The sequence below is a fragment of the Equus przewalskii genome, chromosome 1, assembly GCF_037783145.1.
Source record: "Equus przewalskii isolate Varuska chromosome 1, EquPr2, whole genome shotgun sequence".
In the NCBI taxonomy this organism is placed as follows: domain Eukaryota; kingdom Metazoa; phylum Chordata; class Mammalia; order Perissodactyla; family Equidae; genus Equus; species Equus przewalskii.
The window spans coordinates 58,364,267-58,364,694 of record NC_091831.1 but is presented as its reverse complement, the minus strand read 5'-3'; positions in this window follow the sequence as shown (position 1 = coordinate 58,364,694).

Here is a 428-nt window from a genome sequence, read left to right as displayed (position 1 = left end):
TACTTCTATAGATCAGATTCTTTTTTTCTCTTTGTTTGGAGAATGGAATTGGGAATAGGAAAGTGCCAGGCACAGAAATACACCTTTACTTTTTTTTTTTTTTTAAAGATTTTATTTTTTTCCCTTTTTCTCCCCAAAGCCCCCCGGTACATAGTTGTATATATTCTTTAGTTGTGGATCCTTCTAGTTGTGGCACGTGGGATGCTGCCTCAGCATGGCCTGACGAGCGGTGCCATGTTCGTACCCAGGATCCGAACCGGTGAAACCCTGGGCCGCCGCAGTGGAGCGCACGAACTTAACCACTCGGCCATGGGGCCGGCCCCAGAAATACACCTTTTCTGTCCTGCTTTCTTGGCAGGGTTTAATCTAACAGGATATTCTTATGCCAGACTGGTCCTTGTAGCTGTTCATGACACCAATCAGCACTA